The sequence below is a fragment of the Moschus berezovskii genome, chromosome 1 (genome assembly GCF_049115385.1).
Source record: "Moschus berezovskii isolate FMDL1 chromosome 1, NW_MosBer_1.0, whole genome shotgun sequence".
Lineage (NCBI taxonomy): Eukaryota > Metazoa > Chordata > Mammalia > Artiodactyla > Moschidae > Moschus > Moschus berezovskii.
Window position 1 is genome coordinate 111728018 of NC_142460.1, and position 19897 is coordinate 111747914.

The window sequence follows — 19897 nt, forward strand, 5'->3', positions numbered from 1 at the left end:
TCCAGGGGATCTTCCCAACCCAGAAATCGAGCCCAGGTCTCCTGCATTGCATGCAGATTCTTTACCATCTGAACCACCATATATTATTTAAGAATAATATATGAATTTACCCATCTATTCAATTTAAAAGTTTATTCAGCATCTAATATGTGCCAAGCTCTGTGCTTGGCCCTGGGCAGGGGGTGAGATGAGAACCAGAGATCAATAAAATCATTAAAAAGAATAAACACAAACCATAAAGACTGAAGAAAAACATCAAGAAGTAGTTTTGAAAATTTCCTACCTCATGATGGTTACGTATTCTCTTTTGGAGATGAACTTCTTCAGCTGTCTACATTATTCCAAAATACCTGGATAAAAATGGAAAAATAGAGTCAGTCGTGTGGATTTTTATGCAAAGGATAGCAATTATCTAAATGTTTCCAAATAGTCACGTGCTCACTGCAATCTGGACAACCATTTCAGAGGACTGAAATTTTCATTCTCAGTGAGATGGCATTGCTTTGGATACACACAACTTTGCCAGTTTCACGCTACAAACCAACAAATATCCTGTCTCTGACACAGGCCAATTGTAACTTGTGCTTGCAAAGCAAACCAAACCCCTGCCCTGCAAAAAGAGATGGAAAGTTATGAAAATAAGTGGGTCTTAAAGCTGAAACTCCAATACTTTGGCCACCTCATGCGACGAGTTGACTCACTGGAAAAGAGTCTGATGCTAGGAGGGATTGGGGGCGGGAGGAGAAGGGGATGACAGAGAATGAAATGGCATCACCAACTTGATGGACATGAGTCTGAGTGAACTCTGGGAGTTGGTGATGGACAGGGAGGCCTGGTGTGCTGTGATTCATGGGGTCGCAAAGAGTCGGACACGACTGAGCGACTGAACTGAACTGAAAGCCAACATAAAATTATTCAGTATTAGTCTCTTAGTTCTTTCTCTTCCTCCGTCTTACACACACACACAAAACACAGCAGCCCTGCTCCATCTTAACTCTCCCCACCCCCAGCCAGCCCCTCCATCCCATATGAGTAAAGCTTCCTCAGGCACACAAGTGCTGAACAGTGTCCTTTATACACACCTAGGGCTGCCAGATAAAATACAGGATGCCCTGATAAATTTCAGATAAGCAATAAATAAATTTTTATTATGAGTATGTCCAAATAATACATGGGACCTACTGACTCTTAAAAATATTTGTTTACCTGAAATTTGGATCTACCTGGATGTCCTGTATTTTTATTTGTTATATCTGGCAACCCCACCCCATCTTTTCCTGGAGTTGCGGCCTAAGACCAAGTTACTGCCACTCTCATTCCTTTGGGCCTTGATGCCATTTCCATCCTGGTATGTCCCAATTCTCAGGATGGAATTGGGATTCCCAGTACTTTTTCTCTGGACTCCACTTCAAATCCCTACTCTACCAAGCCTTTGGAACATCGCCACTGGAATTACACACCACTGGGCTTGGTAGGGCTATCACAACTCCCAGGTTTTCTTTCTCTGTCAGCCAGAACTCAGTCACTGGCCCCTTCTTCACCAGCGACCTCTGCTAGCAATGGATCCCTTTCCACCTGGGAACCCCTGCTAGATGGGATCGAGACAGAACTCTGACCCCTGAGCAGCCTGCCCCGTGGCTACCCTGACTTATTACAAATAAATTTCTAGACTCCTGGATAGGTCCCCAACAGGACAACACACCTAATTCACATTAGCCAAGATAAGGATTAGCCACATTCACAAACCAAAATGAACACAAGAAAACCAAACAATGCAGTCAAGAAGAGACTGTTTTCTAAGAAGAAATGTAACCAAATGTTAAAATATTTAATAAACCCATAAATGAGTTAATAGTTGCACAAAACATAATTTATCTGAGAGCCTGCAATTCAAGCACATAAGCACTCATAATATCAAAGCTTTTTTTTGTTTGTTTCCTCTAAATTTATCAAGGTCTCATTTAATTGCTATAAACACCTGAAGACATGAGCAAATTAACACATAAAATTGCAGGATTTTAGCTAATACATATTCATGAACGCATGTTGTTGTGATCAGGCAAATAATGACCTGAGACATTGATAAATTTGGTAGAAGCAAAAGAAAAACATAGCACACTGTTAGAATTCTCTGCAGATCACAGAATGGAATCTTTGATAAGCGCTACTCTAAAGGATCATTCATAATCATTATTGTATTTCTGTAATTCTTTCAGGAGAGAGATCAGAAAATGTTTAATCAGTAAGCTTCATAAAAATACTTTCCCCCAAACACTTGAAATCCAGATCAGTGCTCAAGAATGTTGGCTTCTTGCAAGGCTAACCCATGGCCTGTTTCTCAGAATCAGTTTTATATTCTTACTGGCATTCTTGCTTCTATATCTACTGCCACTCAGAAAGGACTGACAGTTTTCCAAGCATTTGTGGGAATCTCAAGTTACAGCTGTTCCAGGGTCTTCAAAATGAATGTCTTTTATTTGGATGGAAATATACAGCGTGTGCTGCTCACCCAGAGTTGCTGCGGTGTAGTTATTTTTGAATCAGCTTGCTAACCCCTCTTGTTAGAACCCATCCATACATAGATTCATTAAACCCTTTGCTCTCACCCAAGCAGGCAGTGGCCCTGTGAGCTGGAAACTGCACCGAGTTTGAACATAGCCGGACTGGTCCTGACAAAAAAATCTGAGCAAATGCCTAAGGCAGACATTCAGGCTGCAAAGCGAAGGCACAGACTGACAGACTCTGCAAACAGGTCTCAAGAAAGGGCAAAACTACAGAGCACACATACAGGAACACCAATTAATTTCAGCTGATCTCGGAGTAAACCTCAGTAACCTTCTTGACACAATATTCTAATCAGTCATTTCCAATCAACCTGGAGCAAAATAGCACTTCAGTTATTTGCCTCCCCGGTTCAAATTGAGGTCAGCCCAAAAGCTGGGCCCTGGAGTAAGGCTACAAAAACACTGCCTCCACAATAATACTTTAAAAGTATTTACTATGATTCAGAAACTATGGCATATATGTATGCGTTTGTGTGTGTATAAGTGTGTATGTGTGCATGTATGTATGTATTTGTTGTTGCAGTTCAGTCGCTAAATCATGTCCAACTCTTGTGACCCCATGGACTGCATCAAGCCAGGCTCCTCTGTCCATGGAATTCTCCAGGCAAGAATACTGGAGTGGGTAGCCATTGGAGATCTTCCCAACCCAGGGGTCGAACGTGTGTCTCTCCTGCACTGGCAGGCAGATTCTTCTCCACTGAGCCCATACATCAGGGAAGCCCCATGTATATGTATACATATATATTAATTCATTTATTCCTTACAACAGCCCTATGATTGCTGTCCCTTTTTGTATTGTCCTAATTTGTAATCATTTGCTCAAGGTCACACACAGGAGGTTAAAGATCAGTATGCAAATACAGGCCTGTTTCCCTTTACACCGTGTACTCTTAGCTATTGTGCTGACAGCTGGACTACCATTAAGTGGGGAGAACTCGACAGCTGCCTCTGTTGTGTGACTTCAAGGGATAATGGGAAAATCCTCTCTGCTCACAACATTTTCAAGCTCCCCCTCCCAAAACAGATCTGTTTGCTTTATTCAGAAGGAACAACTGGTAGAGAGGAGAAAACATGAAATGCAGAGTCCCAGCTTGGCCACAACCTAGTGTTCTGGAGATGTCCCGCTATGGATGATTATAATGATACCGACCCCCACAAGACTGCATGGGCATTAAATGAAACACTTAGAGAAGCACATTTTGAAAGTGGGTTGAGTGTACAAGGGTCAGTCACTGTTACTGAGATCCAAAATTAGATTAAGCACAGGAGTTCTCCCAGAAGTATTTGCATTGACATTATGGTGCTTATCCTGAGATTCTGAGTGGGTTTTTGAGGGGAGTGGTAGTGGCACTTTGAGAAGTTGGGACACATCTAGGTGATAGGAAAAGTGCGTATAGATACCCAACATGGCTGAGAGAGGAAGCTGGGGCTCCTGCTTTCCACTTATAACCTCAGGTGGCGATGTGGTAAAACCATCAGCCCCAGATACATAGAGGTATGCACTGTCTTTGTCAGAAAATTCCCAGCTATCAGACCCTTTCCAACTAGCTGTTTTAAAATACAGATGGGCTCATTAGAGAGTGGTTATTGTCCATGGAAATGAGGACATGAGCACAGAATCCCTTCAGAAGTACCTGGCAGTTTGAGAGGAAGTCAGGGCTAATAACATGTATACATACTCTAATCCCCAGCGCTTGGTCAGGGTTGACCAATGAAGGGATATCAGAGGTTTGCCCACATTCACATCAGCCCTTGCCCAGTGACTTCCAAGGCACCCTATGAAGCCTCATCTCCAGCTTTAGAAAAAGTCAGCCCAATCCTCCTGCAAGTCAGTCAAGCCCTCTGTGAGGGGCACTAAGTGCTATGTTATGGTGGTATTTAGTTTCTGTCTCTGTAGGCACTTGGCACTTTGCGTGGGGAGCTTTGGTTATCCAAACAGGCATCAAGTAGAAGAGATGACTGCAACCACGTTGAGAGCCACTCATACTTATCTGGATCAATCATGAAGTCTTATTTGGTAGCTGCTCCATAATCTAATTGGACTGGATAGAATGGAAATACACCGAGTTGAACTGAATGTGAATCAGGTAAACTGGCTGACTTTTATAACCCTTAACCAGATGAGTCAAGAAGGCCTCTCCTGTCAGTCAGTATCTCAGACCAGCCCTATCATGGTGCACCCCATCAGTGAATTAACAGCATCATCTTTTAGGATTTTAAAAAGCTCAATAAAGCCTAATAGGCATTATGAAGAAAGAGAAGGGTATTCTAAGATAGTGGATAGTTTTATAAGACATGCTATAGCATGAAGGAAGAACATGTTGTATATCATCAGGTATAGGAACTCAATATGACAGTAAGGAGCTTCCCTTGTGGCTCAGCTGGTAAAGAATCTGCCTGCAAGGTGGGAGACCTGGGTTCGATCCCTGGGTTGGGAAGATCCCCTGGAGAAGGAAAAGGCTACCCACTCCAGTGTTCTGGCCTAGAGAATTCTATGGACTGCATAGTCCATGGGGTTGCAAAGAGTTGGACATGACTGAGCAACTGTCACTCACAATATGACAGCAAATTTGGAAAACTCAGCAGTAGCCACAGAACTGGAAAAGGTCAGTTTTCATTCCAATCCCAAAAAAAGAGCAGTGCTAAAGAGTGTTCAAAATACCAGACAGTTGCATTCATTTTGCATACTGGTAAGGTTATATTCAAAATCCTTCATGCTAGGATTCAGCACTACTTGAACTGAGAACTTCCAGATGCACAAGCTGGATTGTGAGAACACAGAGGAACCAGAGATCAAATTGCCAACATTCACTGGGTCATAGAGAAAGTAAGAGAATTCCAGAAACATCTACTTCTGTTTCATTTACTACACTAAAGCCTTTGACTGTGTGGATCACAACAAATTGTGGAAAATTCTTAAAGAGAAGGGAATACCTACCTTACCCGTCTCCTGAGAAACCTGCATGCAGGTCAAGAAGCAACAGTTAGAACTGGACATGGGACAATGGACAAACAACAGACATTGAAAAACAGTTCAAAATTGGGAAAGAGATATGTCAGGGCTGTATATTGTCATCCTGCTTATTTATCTTATATGTAAAGTACATTATGTGAAATGCAGAGCTGGATGAATCAAAAGCTGGAATAAAGATTGCTGGGAGAAATATCAACAACCTCAGATATGCAGATGATACCACCCTAATGGCAGAAAGCCAAGAGTAACTTAAGAGACTCTCGATGAGAGTGAAAAAAGAGAGTGAAAAAGCTGGCTTAAAACTCAACATTCAAAAAACTAAGATCCGGCCCCATCACTTCATGGCAAGTAGAAGCGGAAACAGTTGTAAAAAATTTTATTTTCTTGAACTCCAAAATCATGGTGGATGGTGACTGCAGCCATTAAATTATAAGATGCTTGGTCCTTGGAAAGAAATCTGTGTCATACCCAGACAGTATATTAAAAGCAAAGACATCACTTTGTTGACAAAGGTCCATATAGTCAAAGCTATGGCTTTTTAGGAGACATGTACTGATGTGAGAGTTGGACCATAAAGAAGGCTGAGCACCGAAGAATTGATGCTTTCTAATTGTGGTGCTGGAGAAGACTCTTGAGAGTCCCTTGGACAGCAAGGGGATCAAATGAGTTAATCCTAAAGGAAATCAACCCTGAATATTCATAGGCATGGCTGATGCTAAAGCTGAAGCTCCAATACTTTGGCCACTTAATGTGAAGAGCTGACTCATTGGAAAAGACCCTGATGCTGGGAAGGACTGAAGGCAGAAGCAGAAGAGGGAGAGACAGGATAAGATGGTTAGATACCATCACCAACTCAATAGATATGAGTTTGCACAAACTCTGGGAGATAATGATGTACAGGGAGGCCTGGTCCATGGGGTCGCAAAGAGTTGGACATGATCAGGGACTGAACAACAAATTAGACTTTATAAGTATATAGATGTGATTATTTTTATTAATGTCATTTTTCCACTTAGCAACCATCACTGTGAAAGCAGGGGTTATGTCTTTTTGGAACATTATCGTCTCCCCAGGGTCTACCATTGGGCCTGACAGATGATAGGGAACAAGAGCCATTGTTGTTGACTCTTATGTGAAGGGACACCACCAGCTCTGCCAGCTGCCAGTGATGACTCAGAGAATGATGATGGGGTATAACCCATGAACTTCTCACTCCACCCCTCCTTCATGTGGAGTCTATTCATTTCTGCTTTAGAAATTTTGGGTTTGCAATCTGCAATGGCATTTAAAGGTGGGCAACAACACTGCAGGTCATGAAAAATACTCAGTATGACTGTTGACAAGTTTTTATTATTGTGTGGAATATTTTAGAATAGTTCATTACTTATAGCACATTGTTTAGAACAGTTCCTTTCATTTGATCATTAAATGCCGACCTTTAGGGCACATCAGGGGCCAGTCTACCCACTGCTTCAGCTGGATCTCATAGCAGGCCAGAAAAGAGCTACCTAGCTCTGTTTAATTGCCTCCTGTGATGGAGGAGGAGTTCATGACCTCCATTCCTCTGTGAAACAGCTGCATTTGTTAGAAAGTCTAACTTTATGCTGTGCTGATACACGCCTCACTGTATCCCCTCCCCATCCCCCCACCCCACCCCTGCTACTCTTGAACCAAATAACCCTAAATTCACATCCACATGGCAACCCTTCAGTTACTTCAAGACCCCTGACAAGCCACATCTGAAGTCTCCTCTTCTATATTTTATGCTTTTGCCAGCCTTGATTTTTTATTTATGGACCACATCTTGCTATTTTACTGCATGCATTCTTGTAAGCAGCCTTAAATCCTGTGTGGGATAAGGCCATATATAAATAAATCCTTGTGTCTTTCCTCCAGGCAACAACTCAAGTTCCCCACCCGATGGTCTCCTCACCAACCTTGCGTTATTACCTCAGATTTATTCTATCATTCTGACACTAGAATAGGGAAAATATAGGGCTATCCCCAAACCCTTCACTTTGAATAGATACTGTCAAGCCCATGGGATTGTCTCTGGGTGCTGTGTCTTAGGAATAACAGGCAGAGTTTGGAAAGATGAGAACAGGTTCATCACTTCTGTTTCACAGTTTCAGTTTGCAAAACAGTTCTTAATGACATGCTCAAGCATTGGAAATCCCTAAAACCACCCACTTCTGGTACTTAGGTGACAACCTGGCCTCCGTCACGAACTGGAAGATTAAAGTCATTGGACTGGAACACCCCTTCCGCCCTCCACGCTGATTCATAGTCTACTCCCTCTCGTTCTTCACTACTGTCTGTGCCTGCTTTTGAAGGCTGTTCTCTCAACTCTGTCCAACCCACCCTCACAAAATAAGATCTGCTCCAACAATGTCCTTGTCACAGTGGTATTTTAGCCATGAAATTAAAAGACACTTGCTCCCAGGAAGGAAAACTATGACAAACCTAGATAGCATATTAAAAAGCAAAGACATCACTTTGCCAGCAAAGGTCCATATAGTCAAACTACGGTTTTTCTAGTAGTCATGTAAGGATGTGAGAGTTGGACTATAAAGAAGGCTGAATGCTGAAGAATTGATGCTTTCTAGTTGTGCTGGAGAAGACTCTTGAGAGTCCTTTGGACAGCAAAAAGATCAAATCAGTCAATCCTAAAAGAAATCAACCTTGAATATTCATGAAGAGGACTGATGCTGAAGCTAAAGCTTCAATACTTTGGCCACCTGATGCAAAGAGCTGACTCATTGGAAAAGATCCTGATGCTGGGGAACACTGAAGGCAAAAGGAGAAGGGGGAGGCAGAGGATGAGATAGTTAGATAGCATCATCAACTCAAAGGACATGAATCTGAGAAAACTGTGGGAGATAGTGAGGGACAGGGAAGCCTTGCGTGCTGCAGTCCATGGGGTGGCAAAGAGTCGGACACAACTTAGTGACTGAATAACTTCCAGCTAGCTCCTTCCCTTTTGCCTGTAAAATGATCAGGCCATCTCTCATCTAAAAATTACTAATGATGAAAAATATTTAATATCTATTTTAGCCCAAAGCTGACATCCTAGATTTTCTGTTCAAGCATGAGTAAACCTAAGGAAAAAAGCACAGTTGTTATATGAGGAAGATCCAGGTTTTGTGGGGCCTGCAGGTTATACAATTTGGGGGTAGGAGGGCTGTTTAAAATAAAGAATTCACCCGCGTCCGTCGGGGCGCGGCGCAGCGTGCCCGCCGTCGGGACCTGTCTCCGGTGCAGAGAGCCCTTCGTCCTGGGACACGGGGCGCGACCGGAAAGGCGGCCGCCCCCTCGTCCGTCACGCACCACATGTTCGTGGGGAACCTGGTGCTAAACCATTCGTAGACGACCTGCTTCTGGGTCGGGGTTTCATACGTAGCAGAGCAGCTCCCTCGCTGCGATCTATTGAAAGTCAGCCCTCGACACAAGGGTTTGTTCTTTATTTTTTTCTAATTTATTATAAAAGAAAAAATAAAATAAAGAATTCAAACTTATAAACAGAAGCACAAAAGTGAATATTTACTTAGAATGAGAACAATGCAACAAATTACAATTTTAAAAAACAAACACTACAAATATATTCAGTCAGTTCAGTTCAGTTCAGTCGCTCAGTCGTGTCCGACTCTCCGCGACCCCATGAATCACAGCACGCCAGGCCTCCCTGTCCATCACCAACTCCCGGAGTACACTCAAACTCATGTCCACAGAGTCGGTGATGCCATCCAGCCATCTCATTCTCCGTCGTCCCCTTCTCCTCCCGCCCCCAACCTTTCCCAGCATCAGAGTCTTTTCCAGTGAGTCAACTCGTCTCATGAGGTGGCCAAAGTATTGGAGTTTCAGCTTTAGCATCAGTCCCTCCAATGAACATCCAGGATTGATCTCCTTTAGAATGGACTGGTTGGATCTCCTTGCAGTATAAGGGACTCTCAAGAGTCTTCTCCAACACCACAGTTCAAAAGCATCGATTCTTCGGCGATCAGCTTTCTTCACAGTCCAACTCTCACATCCATACATGACCACGGGAAAACCATTGCCTTATATTAAAAATAGTGTAATACATATAAAAATAATATAATAAATAAACAATTATTTATTAACTGTCTGGTCTCTGCAACATTTTCCCTCTCATTTTTTAATCTGCATTCTCTTTGATTGCTTTCTTATTTGGCAAAGATTCAATCTGTTTTTCCAGTATAGTTAATTTTTTTTAATGTATTCATTTTTACAGTACAGAAAGTTTTAGCTTCCTACTCCATTACTGGTAATATGTAAGCTTGCAGAATTTTTTTCTCCAATTTGTAAAAATTCTTTATCAAGTTTCTTTCAATCCTGAGTTGAAAGATTTCAGAACATTTCAAAAAATTTTGTGTGTGTGCTATGACTAATTTTAAATCTTCTTTGAACTGACAACTCACTAACCAGTTTGTCACTGATGTCTCATCACAGAGGTATATTATGAATTTTAGGTTATCTTATCTGATAGGGGAGAACATGCATTTTGACTGGGCCTTGACAAAAAACGGATCCTCTTCTTGCAATTTCACACATCTCATAATTAAAAGGACGTTTCACAAACTAGCTTCCGGTTCTATGCATTTCAAACCTTTTCTCCTCCACAGTTTTCCTAATGCCAGGTGTCAAAAGGCACATTCACACTTGGTGTCATCCCTGGATGAGTCAGGCCCCAGTGGGTGGAGGAAGAATTCCTGAGACTATTAGTAGTAACTTAACTATATGTTACCTCTATGTGAACTTCGCAGTATATCCCCATACACCCTAACCCTAGTTGCCTAAGCAGATACTCAAATGCCATTCACAACAAAGGGGAACTGTGAGTAAAGCAGGGCCTGAACAGAAAGATACAGTAGTCTTTTACTGTACTTAAACATTGGCATGGACTGAATGTTTGTCTTCCTCCAAAATTCCTGTGTTGAAAGCCTAATATCCAGTGTGATGGTATTTAGAAGCTGGTGCTTTGGGAAGAAATTAGGCTAGATTAGGTCATGAGGGTGGGGATCTCCTAATGAGACTAATGCTTTTCTAAAGATTTTTTTGATGTGGATCATTTTTTAAACTTTTTATTGAATTTGTTACAATATTGTTTCTGTTTTCTGTTTTTATTTTTTAACTGCAAATCATATACCTCCCTGGCGAGGGATTGAACGCACACCACTTGCAGTGGAACGTGAACTCTTAATCACTGGACCACCAAGAGATCCCTAAAACTAGTGCTTTTACACAAGAGGATCTCTCTCTTTCCCTCTCTCCTTCATCCCTCCCACTCCCACGCTGTGAGAAAACAGGGAGACAGGATGCTGTCTTGCACACCAGGAAGAGGGCTCCACCTGACCATGTTGGTACTGACTGGAGTGCACAGCCTGCAGAACTGTGATAAATACATTTCTGTTGTTTAAGCCACCTAATCTGGGGGATTTTGTTAAAGTAGCCTGAACAGACTAAGTCAAATATCTCAAGTGTGTAAGTTTTACAGATTACATAACCATAGAAAGGCACTGCTAGTAGATCCTAGGGCCTGGGAAAGGTCTGGGAGAGTGAGGGAATTGAAACTGAAAGCTTATCTGCTTCCTGGTATGTCTTCCTTGGCATCAGAATCCCCTCAAGAAGTTTCCTCTGAGTCCTGCCCCTTTACTCAGATATGCTCTCCCTGGCACTTAACCCCTGGGAGTCTGGCTTTTACTTCCTTCCTGTAACTTGGCAACAACCAGCTAAGTAACCAATACAGTATCCTTCTCCCACCCTTTATTCTTCTCAATCCTCTGCATTCTTTCTCTGAACAAAGCTAGTCCGTTGCCTCTTACTTAGTATCTTCCTAATTCATTCACCACTTCTCTCTCTTCCTCACCCTCACACCTCCCCAACACTCCCATCCTCCCTTCAGCTCCCTAAATGAAGGCACTTTCCCTGGTTCTGCCCCTAGCTCCTCCTTGCTTATCTCTTGGGCAGTCCTTGGAAATCTCATTCACTCATAGACTTCCATCATCAGCTCAGCATCTACGCTTGCTCATTCCAGTCTCCTTTTCTCTAGAGAAGAAATCTCTCTCTAGGGCCAATTTAATTTCCTGCTAGCATCCCCTCAACACTTTAATCCAGTGTCTTTTCCACACACTGGCTCTTCCTTCCTGGCTGCATGTTGTCTATTAATGCTGAGAGATCACAAATGACTCCTGTTTCTCCCTTGACCACCACATTCCTTCTTCCTCTTTCCTACTGCTCCTGCCCTATTTCTAGCCTTATTAACCAGAGTAAAAACTTCTCAGTTGTTCCAGAGAATTCTACAAACTAGTGCTTTTCCCTTACTTCTACCCAGATGGTTTTTCCTTCTTCTCAGAACTGCCACATGCTTTTAATTTATCTGATGGAATTTATGCTATTAATATTTCATCTTGTATTTATGTGACAATAACACATTTATAAAGTGCTTAGAAAGTGCTAAGCATTTTGCATTATCTTACTTAATTCTCACACCTACTCTGTTACTGGCACTCATTAACATGATAATTATTTCTGTTTTCAGTGGAGAACTTGAGCCTTAGAAAAATGAGTAACTTTCTCAAGGTCACATAGAAAGTGGCAGGACTTGAATTTAGATGCATCTCTCTGACTACAAATAATCACGAGTTTAATTGCCAATAGTTCAGTTCAGTTCAGTAGCTCAGTTGTGTCCGACTCTCCGCGACCCCATGAATCACAGCACGCCAGGCCTCCCTGTCCATCACCAACTCCGGGAGTTCACTCAAACTCATGTCCACAGAGTCGGTGATGCCATCCAGCCATCTCATTCTCCGTCGTCCCCTTCTCCTCCCGCCCCCAACCTTTCCCAGCATCAGAGTCTTTTCCAGTGAGTCAACTCGTCGCATGAGGTGGCCAAAGTATTGCAATTTCAGCTTTAGCATCAGTCCCTCCAATGAACATCCAGGATTGATCTCCTTTAGAATGGACTGGTTGGATCTCCTTGCAGTATAAGGGACTCTCAAGAGTCTTCTCCAGCACCACAGTTCAAAAGCATCGATTCTTCGGCGATCAGCCTTCTTCACAGTCCAACTCTCACATCCATACATGACCACAGGAAAAACCATTGCCTTGACTAGACGGACCTTGGTTGGCAAAGTAATGTCTCTGCTTTTTAATATACTATCAAGGTTAGTCATAACTTTCCTTCCAAGGAGCAAGCGTCTTTTAATTTCATGGCTGCAATCAGCATCTGCAGTGATTTTGGAGCCCAAAAAAATAAAGTCTGACACTATTTCCACTGTTTTTCCATCTATTTCCCATGAAGTGATGGGACCGGATGCCATGATCTTTGTTTTCTGAATGTTGAGCTTCAAGCCAACCTTTTCACTCTCCTCTTTCACTTTCATCAAGAGGCTTTTGAGTTCCTCTTCACTTTCTGCCATAAGGGTAGTGTCATCTGCATATCTGAGGTTATTGATATTTCTCCCGGTAATCTTGATTCCAGCTTGTGCTTCTTCCAGCCCAGCGTTCAGTAATATAATTGCTATCATGTATTATGCACTTGCCTTATGCTCTATAAACTTCACATTACCCTATAAGGTTATACAATCATCATCCGCTTTTTATAGAGAAGAAAACTGAGTCCCTCAAACTTTGTTCCATCCCCATAAGATCTCCTGGCTGGTAACAGCAGGACTACTATTGAAGATGGGCCATTTGGCTCCAGAGCCCAAAAAGTAACAATGTCACCAGACCTGCCTCCCTCTTTACCCTGCTGACTTCACCTTTGTTGTCATGGCCCTTCAACTATGCAATAGCCTCTCTGAGGACAAAGGGCACTTCTTATTCATTTTTTTCATACTAAAGCTAATTTTTATTTTGAAATTACTTTAGAATTACAAAAATGCTGCAAACACAGTACAAAAATTGTTTTTTCCTAAACCATTTTAAAGTTACCAACATACTATCATATAACTCCTCAAGAATTTAGCATAAATTTTCTCCAGACAAAGGCATTCTTCTGCATAATTAAAATAAAGCCATTGAAATGGGGAAATTAACATGATACATGACTAGTGTCTCTAATATACCAGTCAATCTTAAAGAAAACCTGATTATTCAACCCTGAATAATCATTGGAAGGACTGAAGCTCCAATACTTTGGCCACCTGATGCGAAGAGCCAACTCACTGGAAAAGACCTTAATGTTGGGAGAGACTGAGGGCAGGAGAAGAAGGGGGTGACAGAGGATGACATGGTTGGATGGTATCATTGACATGAGTTTGAGCAAACTCCAGGAGATAGTGAAGGACAGAGAAGCCTGGCGTGCTGCAGTTCATGGGGTCGCAAAGAGTTAGACACCACTTGGTGACTGAACAACAGCAAAATATCTAATATCAGACCCCATTCAATTTTCACTGATTTTTCCAATAATGTTCTTCATAGCAAAAGGATCCAGTACAGACTTAAACATCTAGTTCTTTGAGTCTCTTCAGTTCAGTTCAGTTCAGTTGCTCAGTCATGTCTGAGTCTTTGCGACCCCATGAATCACAGCACGCCAGGCCTCCCTGTCCATCACCAACTCCCAGAGTTCACCCAAACTCATGTCCATTGAGTCGGTGATGCCATCCAGCCACCTCATTCTCTGTTGTCCCCTTCTCCTTCTGCCCCCAATCCCTCCCAGCATCAAAGTCTTTTCCAGTGAGTCAACACGTCGCATGAGGTAGCCAAAGTATTGGAGTTTCAGCTTTAGCATCAGTCCTTCCAATGAATACCCAGCACTGATCTCCTTTAGGATGGACTGGTTGGATCTCCTTGCAGTCCAAGGGACTCTCAAGAGTCTTCTCCAGCACCACAGTTCAAAAGCATCAATTCTTCGGCGCTCAGCTTTCTTCACAGTCCAACTCTCATATCCATACATGACCACTGGAAAAACCATAACTTTGACTAGACGGACCTTTGTTGGCAAAGTAATGGCTCTGCTTTTTAATATGCTATCTAGGCTGGTCACAACTTTCCTTCCAAGGAGTAAGCATCTTTTAATTTCATGACTGCAATCACCATCTGCAGTGATTTTGGAGCTCCCCAAAATAAAGTCTGACACTATTTCCAATGTTTCCCCATCTATTTCCCATTAAGTGATGGGACTGGATGCCATGATCTTAGTTTTCTGAATGTTGAGCTTTAAGCCAACTTTTTCACTCTCCTCTTTCACTTTCATCAAGAGGCTTTTGAGTTCCTCTTCACTTTCTGCCATAAGGGTTCAGGGGCGGCGACGGAGAGCGCCAGGCTGCAACGGTGCAGGAGCGGCCGAGAGGAGCTACCCGGCACCCGAGGTCAGCGGTGGCAGCAGAGAGGAGCAACCCCACATTCAAGAAATGGCGGCTGCATGGGCACAGAAGGGCCAAGAGGAGCTACTCCACGTTCAAGGTCAGGAGGGGTGACCTCGTCCAAGGTAAGGAGAAGCGACTGCGCTTTATGTCTCTAGTCTCCTTCAGTATGGAGTGACTCCTGTCTTTCTATAATATCCAAGTCCTCGACACTTTGAAAATTGCTTGCCAGTTATTTGTAGAATGTCCCTCAATTTGAGTCTGCCTGATGTTTTCTCATGATTAGATCAAGGTTGTATATCTTTGGCAGTAAAGTCTCAGAAGTCCTATAAAGTGGTCACAATTTCTTGTGTCTTTTTTCTGGTAAGGTTAACAGACATCTTGGAATGTGAAGTCAAGTGGGCCTTAGAAAGCATCACTACTAACAAAGCTAGTGGAGGTGATGGAATTCCAGTTGAGCTATTTCAAGTCTTGAAAGATGATGCTGTGAAAGTGCTGCACTCAATATGCCAGCAGATTTGGAAAACTCAGCAGTGGCCACAGGACTGGAAGAGGTCAGTCTTCATTCCAATCCCAAAGAAAGGCAATGCCAAAGAATGCTCAAACTACCGCACAATTGCACTCATCTCACACGCTAGTAAAGTCATGCTCAAAATTCTCCAAGCCAGGCTTCAGCAGTATGTAAACCGTGAACTCCCAGATGTTCAAGCAGGTTTTAGAAAAGGCAGAGGCACCAGAGATCAAATTGCCAACATCCGCTGGATCATGGAGAAAGCAAGAGAGTTTCAGAAAAATATCTATTTCTGCTTCATTGACTATGCCAAAGCCTTTGACTGTGTGGATCACAATAAACTGTGGAACATTCTGAAAGAGATGGGAATCCCAGACCACCTGACCTGCCTCTTGAGAAACCTGTATGCAGGTCAGGAAGCAACTGTTAGAATTGGACATGGAACAACAGACTGGTTCCAAATAGGAAAAGGTGTACGTCAAGGTTGTATATTGTCACCTTGCTTATTTAACTTATATGCAGAGTACATCATGAGGAACGCTGGGCTGGAAGAAGCACAAGCTGGAATCAAGATTGCCGGGAGAAATATCAATAACCTCAGATATGCAGATGACACTACCCTTATGGCAGAAAGTGAAGAGGAACTCAAAAGCCTCTTGATGAAAGTGAAAGAGGAGAGTGAAAAGGTTGGCTTGAAGCTCAACATTCAGAAAACAAAGATCATGGCATCTGGTCCCATCACTTCATGGGAAATAGATGGAAAAACAGTGGAAACAGTGTCAGACTTTGTTTTTTTGGGCTCCAAAATCACTGCAGATGCTGATTGCAGCCATGAAATTAAAAGACGCTTGCTCCTCGGAAGGAAAGTTATGACCAACCTTGATAGTATATTAAAAAGCAGAGACATTACTTTGCCAACCAAGGTCCGTCTAGTCAAGGCAATGGTTTTTCCCGTGGTCATGTATGGATGTGAGAGTTGGACTGTGAAGAAGGCTGATCGCCGAAGAATCGATGCTTTTGAACTGTGGTGCTGGAGAAGACTCTTGAGAGTCCCTTATACTGCAAGGAGATCCAACCAGTCCATTCTAAAGGAGATCAATCCTGGATGTTCATTGGAGGGACTGATGCTAAAGCTGAAACTGCAATACTTTGGCCACCTCATGCGACGAGTTGACTCACTGGAAAAGACTCTGATGCTGGGAAAGGTTGGGGGCGGGAGGAGAAGGGGACGACGGAGAATGAGATGGCTGGATGGCATCACCGACTCTGTGGACATGAGTTTGAGTGTACTCCGGGAGTTGGTGATGGACAGGGAGGCCTGGCGTGCTGTGATTCATGGGGTCGCAGAGAGTCGGACACGACTGAGCGACTGAACTGAACTGAACTGAACTAACTTTGATAATTGGATTAAGATGGTATCGCCCAGGTTTATTCAAGTTACTCTTTTTTATTAATATGTAAATACTTCATACTAGGTACTTCTTTGAGACTGTATTTTCTCCTCATCAAGCTTTTACTCCCTTAGTTCTAATACTCGTAGATGTTTCTTGGCTTAGTTACTACTGTAATGGTTGCCGAATGGTAATTTTCTAATGTAAATATTCTTTCTACATTCATTAGTCAGCATCCACCTTTCTCAATTTATTTATCCATTGATGTATTAGTATGGACTCAAGGAGCCTATTTTATTCAATGAGTTATAATCCTTTACTAAGATTATCTATTTTGAAGTTCAGATTATCCAGTGCTCATGTGAGTCCTTTCAAAGAGGTTTCTGTCATCATATTCCACCATCCTTCGAGCACTTCCTACATCCTAGGACAATAAGATATTCCAGGTTTCTTTTATACCTTCCCTGGCCCAGTCCTGGAATCAGTCATTTCTCCAAACAATCACAACTTCTTTTATTAAAGAATGGTTCTTTGAAATCAAGATTTGGCCACCAGGTGTGCTTATTGCGACTGGGAGGCCAGGGCTCTGGGGGCCTCTCAGTGACCAGAGCTAGGAAGCTAAAAGGTTGTGTGTGTGAGTGTGTGTGTGTAACCATGAGCACAGCAGACCTCTGATTCCCATCTAATATCACACGTTTATTGCATTTTTTTCCTTTACTAAGTTTATAACTTTCTTCTTAAATAGCATAAAACCATTATTAACTTATTTACTTATTGAGTCAGTCTCCCTGCTGCTGCTGCTGCTGTTAAGTCACTTCAGTCGTGTCCGACCCTTAGCGACCCCATGGACTGCAGCCTACCAGGCTCCTCCATCCATGGGATTTTCTAGGCAAGAGTACTGGAGTGGCTTGCCATTGCCTTCTCCGTCAGTCTCCCTATATGTACTCAATCTCCCGATGCTGCCACAGTTCCCCCACCTTCACGAGGATGCCTCCACCTTACTCAGGTTCTAATGTCCCATGCCAACCTGCCCCACCCCGGCTCTGCCACCTCATCTCCTTCCTGTTAACGGCTTCTAGATTGAAATATTCCAGAAGCTCACTAATTCTATAATGAATCTCTGGAGTGGCACAATGCTCTTTGTCATGTTACTCAATTCATATTTTTAAAATAGAATAAATACTTCCCACTTGAAGTTTATATTCATAAAAAATTAGTCATTATTAAGAAAATTATGCTTATAGTTTCTTATCACACAAAAAGAAACCTCAGTAAGAACAGAAATTAAACAAAATGTAAGTTCTTATTAAGAAACCCAAATTCAACTTACAGGAAGCATCAACAAAGAAGCAAACAAGAGGTCCTGGTTTTCCCTCTACATCTGGCCTGCCTCAGTGTCTATGAGCATTCCTGACCTTTTATTTGAATCTGCTATCAAGGAAAAAAAAGCTCAATTAATTTTTCCAGAAATGTCTTTGTCACTTCATGAATTTAAACTGATAACTCTTGGTTCTCCTTGGCTGGGGTTGTCCAACATCTACTGCCTGGGGTTTAAAATCCAGTCGTGGGGGAATTCCCTTGCAGCACAGTGTTTAGGACTCTGTGTTCTCACTGCCAAGGGTCCAGACTTGAACCCTGGTCAGGGAACTGAGATCCCACAAGCCTCGCAGTGTGGTCAAAAAATATCCTACTGTGGGTTGTTGTGACAAATAGTTGTCAACTGCTTTTCCCACAGGCAGACTCCACTTTCCCTGGAGGGTCTCTCTCTGCAAGCCCATCCACTAGCTCCTCGAGCTGAGACATGGCTTCTTCACTACACACTTTGATCCAGAGCACTTTTTATTTCTAACTTTCCAAAATTATAAAATTATAAGCTTTCTTCACAAATATTACATTCAGCTGGTTGATTTATTTTTAAATTAAGGTGCACACAGACATGAGGTGGCTATAAAATAGATAGATGTGTGGCCTATTTCTTTTAGAGTTTACTTTAAATATAAAAACATATATTTTAAAGAATATCTGATCTTCAGGGCATTCAGAGCGATTGGACAGTAGGACTACCAGCAAACAAAAAGTATGGCATCCATATTTCTTAGCTTAAATTAAAATTTCTGGGGACATTTGTAAAGATTGGAGTGAAAGTTTCAGTGACTTCTACCAAGTTTCGATAACTTCTACCAAGAAACTTCTGGTCCAACTCATCAATATTAAGATAAAACAAAAGCCTGATTACTAGTACCATCTTCCATAGATTCTATGATAACAAAAACAATTCACACATATACATGTATTCCTCACAAGAACCCTTTGAGGTAGATGAGAACTATAGCCTGATGGAACAAACTCACATGTCTTTGAGGTGGCAGAACTAAAATGCAACCCCAGGTTTTAATTCACTCCCATGTCATGTTGTCTCTTCAAACTAGATTTTGTTTGTAACAAGTTTCCAATTTCTCAACTATATCTTCTTATGCTGTGCATCCAAATTCCCTTCTCCCTAATGAGGTAGATAAATAAAGTCAATCAAGTCTAAACTCATGGGGAAAATGCCTTCTGAAAAGATGTAAAATGTTTTATTTAAGATAACTGGCTTATTCAAATAACTATTTTCCCTTTAAGCCAAGGGAGTTGGTGGTGGACAGGGAAGCCTGGCATGCTGCAGTCCATGGGGTTGCTAAGAGTCGGACCTGACTGAGCGACTGAACTGAACTCACCTTAAGGTACCTAAAGAAATTTCCAACTAAATTTTATTCAGAAATCAGAAAATTCTTCTAACATGAATTGTAGGAGCTTTTTTCTAACTGACAAGGTAGAGTGAATGCTTTTTCTTCTAGATTACCAATTTTGTATGAAGACAAAGCTTCATTTATAAATCTTTTCAAAGATGGCTCCACTATTGCCATGAAAACATGAGAAAAGAAGAGTTATTTAACGGACATCAAAAATCCCAAAGAATACCATATGAGTTTTTTATGAATATACTATTTCTACTGCTTTAGCTTATTGGAAATTCAAAGAATTCCTTCACTATAAGCAATGTTTAATGTTTTATGATTATAAAATTAACACAAGCTCATTATTTTTAAAAGGCAGAAAATTATAAAGAATAAAAATAAAATCACATAATTGAT

General features: G+C 42.0%; 1 long non-coding RNA gene across 2 annotated transcripts in view; it reads right to left on the reverse strand.

Annotated features, from left to right (window-relative positions):
- LOC148778815 (uncharacterized) overlaps positions 1 to 19897 on the reverse strand; it is a 668381-nt gene that overhangs the window by 128030 nt on the left and 520454 nt on the right. For both annotated transcript variants that reach the window (XR_016038095.1, XR_016038094.1), the window contains one exon: positions 284 to 350. This is a non-coding gene — a long non-coding RNA (uncharacterized LOC148778815). The remainder of the gene's footprint in view (positions 1 to 283; positions 351 to 19897) is intronic.